Genomic DNA, 3,926 nt, shown 5'->3' on the forward strand with positions numbered 1-3,926 from the left:
GGGATCCGGCGATCCTTCCGCTTCAGCCTTCCAAGTAGCTGGAATTACAGGCGCGCGCTTCCACGCCTGGCTAATTTTTTTATTTATTGTAGAGATGAGGTCTCGCCAAGTTGCCCAGGTGGGTCTCGAACCCACGGGCTCAGGCAATCCACTCACCTCAGCGTCCCAAAGGCCCAGGATTGCAGGCTGAGCCACTGAGCCCGGCTCAGCAGAAGGATTTCTTGAGCCTAGGAGTTCAAGACCAGCCTGGACAACATAGAGAATCCTCATGCTTACAGAAAATCAAAAAGTTAGCCGGGCATAGTGGTGTGCACCTGTAGTCCCAGCTACTTGAGAGACAGGGGCAGAAGGATCACCTCATCCCAGGATGTTGAGTCTGCATTGAGCCGTGATTGTACCACTGCATTCCAGCCTCGGTGACAGGGTGACTCCCACCTCAAACAAAAAGACATATATCTGGTCACCACAGCCGCAAGTCAGGGGAGAACTCAGGGGAGGTTAGCCAGTCGTCTTCAGCAATGTTGGTTTTCATTCTGTCCTTCCTCTCCATCCCATTATTCCCATTATTCACTGACACTTTCTACCACCTACCCTAACTCCCAGTGGGGCCTGATGGCTTAGCCATTGGTTAGGAATAAACTGATCCCTGAACCAAACCCTAGAAACATTTGTGTATTACAGTCCGTGAACTGTATTAAATGTTTTCTCACTCAGTTGTTCATTCATTCCCAAAACACTCACTGGGTAGCTGTGAAGTGGGCTTTGGGGTGCTGGGCACAGGGCATGCGTGGGTGAAAAGGGCCACATTCACTGTCTAATTGGGTAGCCAGAAAAGTAGTTGGATAATCAGGCGAGGCGAAATCAGAGAGGTGGATCCTGGAAGCATGAGTCTCTCCAAAGCATGTTTTCTGCCCAACGCGGTGGCTCACACCTATAATCCCAATACTTTTGGAGGCAGAGGCAAGAGGATTGCCTGAGCCCATGGGTTTGAGACCAACCTTGGCAACTTGGTGAGACCTTATCTCTAGAATAAATTTTAAAAATCAGCCGGGCGTGGTGACGCATGCCTGTGGTTCCAGCTACTTGGAAGGCTGAGGCAGAAGGATCGCCTGAGCCTAGCAGGTGGAGACTGTGGTGGCCATGAACATGCCACTGCCCTCCAACCTAGGTGACAGAGTAAAACTCTGACTCAAAAAAAAACCCCCCCAAAAAACAAATCATTCATTTTCATCCTGATCCCCGGAGAATAAGATGTTCAATGTCCAGACCAACACAATTACTACACAATTATGAGTCCTTACAGGACCACGCAGAGGAGACACAGCCCAGATTGCTACAGTGACACTTCACCGCAGGTGCCTGGGTGACAATCTCAGTAGGAACTCGAACTCCTGGACTCAAGCAATCCTCCCGTCTTCACCTCCCAAAAATGCTGGGATTACAGGCATGAGCCACTGTACTTGACTTGGCATAATTTATTATTATTATTATTATTATTATTTTTGTAGAGACTGAGTCTTACTATGTTGGCAGGCTGGACTCAAACACTTGTCCTCAATTGATCCTCTCACCTCAGTCTCCCAAAGTGCTGGTATTACAGGCGTGAGTCGCTACACCCAGCCTACTATTTTAAACTAAAGCAAATACAGAATGTTCCAAAAAGAAAAAAGTAGACACATTTTAAGAAAGGAAAAAAAAACATAGTGAAATTGTAATACTCAGTATAAACCAATAACAAAAGATGAATACAAATCACTTGACTTCTGCAGTTACAAGAGGTGCTCAAAGTGGTTACCATCAGCATCCAGACATTTCTGATTATGTCGAGCTACTGCAGGACTTATTGCTGTGTGAGCCCTCCCGAATCTTCCCTTGTGCCCATCACACACAGTACCAGGCATCTCAAAATTATCACAAATGCATGCAGTTGTTAGGCATATTGAATGTTCTGTTGCATACTCACGCCTTCATTGTTGTTGTACTTCCATAATGTCCTCGAATTTCAAAAACTACTTTAGCCCACGGGTTCGAGACCAGCCTGGACAACGTGGCGAGACCTAATCTCTACAATAAATCAAAAAATTAGCCTAGCAAGGTGGTGCGCACCTGTAGTTCTAGTTACTTGCAAGACTGAGGCAGAAGTATCGCCTGAACCCAGCAGGTCGAGGCTGCGATGGTGATGAGCATGCCACTGCACTCCAGCCTGGGTGACAGAGTGAGACTCCGACTCAAAAAACCAAAAAAAAAACTACTTCAAAATGGTCTTGCACTCCTCAAACGACAAACATGCTTCTGCCATTTTCTTTTACCACCCTGACTGTGGCATGGTGACACTAGCATTCATTTGATTAATGCCATCTTTTGAGTGAACGTCACACTACACATTACTCCCGTAATTCACTCAACTTTGAAAAGTAATACATAGGTAACACCTTTTAAAATGTGTATGCATGTTTTGGCATCCCTGGTATAAAAGAACAGACTTGAGCCATCTTCCCTTTTTACTCTATGCTACAGCTCTCATCCCTAAACTCCTCTAAATCGAGATGCTGAGATGCCTCCAGAGATAGATTTTTTTTTTTTTTTTGAGTCAGGGTCTCGCTCTGTTACCTAGGCTGAAGTGCAGTGGCACAATCATGGCTTACCACAGCCTTGAACTCCTGGGCTCAGGCAATCCTTCTGCCTCAACTTCCTGAGAAGCTGGGACTACAGGCACAAGCCACCATGCCTAGCTAATTAAAAAAAAATTTTTTTTTGCTGGGTGCAGTGACTCACACCTATAATCCCAGCACTTTGGGAGGCTGAGGTGAGAGGATTGCCTGAGTCCACGGGTTCAAGATCAGCCTGGGCAACTTGGAAAGCCCTTGTCTCTACAATAAATAAAAAAATTAGTCAGACGTGGTGGCACATACCTGAAATTCCAGCTACTTGGAAGGCTGAAATGAATCACCTGGGCCCAGCAGGTTGAGGCCGCGGTGGCCGTGAGCATGCTGTTGCACTCCAGCCTGGGTGACAGAGATTCTGACTCAAAAAATATATATTTTTTTGTATAGACAAGGTCTTGCTATGTTACTCAGACTGGTGTCGAACTCTTAGGCTCAAGTAATCCTCTTACCTCAGCCTCCCAAAGTGCTGAGATTACAGGCTCAAGCCACTTGCCCAGCCCAGAGATAGAGAATTAAGTACTGTATTTGTAGCTGAGAACAATAGATAACCGTGACCTCAAGGAGAGCTTATTCTCAGAAGAGACAATCATGCAAGACTGTATCTGGTTCCTTGAAAACTTCTCCCTGCTCCTTCTTTGTGAACAGATAAGGAAAGGCTACCCTTGCAGGTACCAGGGACAACTCTTCTTTCTCCCAGGCTGCCAGTATGAGGCTTAACACTGGCCCCATCGCAGAGACAGCATAGGTGCCTAATAAAGCGAGGTGTGTTCCAATCCCCAAAACCATAGGAAACTGTCTAGCATTTAGGTTACATACAAATGAAAGGATCAAACTTCTAGAATATTATGTCTGCTTTGAAAAAATCATGCAGTTATTATTAAAATTAGAAAAAGTATCAGTTGTGTTCACTTGAAAAAAATAATGTAAAGTTAGAAGAATGATCTTTTTTTTTTTTTTTTTGAGTTGGAGTCTCACTCTGTCACCCAGACTGGAGTGCCGTGGCCACTCCCGGCCACCGCAGCCTCCACCTGCTGGGCTCCGGCGATCCTTCCACCTCAGCCTTCCAAGTAGCTGGAATTACAGGCATGTGCTACCACGCCCGGCTGATTTTTTGATTTATCGTAGAGTTGAGGTCTCGCTGCCCAGGTGGGTCTCGAACCCGCAGGCTCAGGCGATCCACCCACCTCAGCCTCCTAAAGGCACGTGATTACAGGCTGAGCCACCAAGCCTGGCTTAGAAGAATGATCTTATTCTCAGTTG

Source organism: Carlito syrichta, unplaced genomic scaffold, assembly GCF_000164805.1.
Source record: "Carlito syrichta isolate Samal-C Ts95f unplaced genomic scaffold, Tarsius_syrichta-2.0.1 Scaffold310468, whole genome shotgun sequence".
Classification (NCBI taxonomy): Eukaryota; Metazoa; Chordata; class Mammalia; order Primates; family Tarsiidae; genus Carlito; species Carlito syrichta.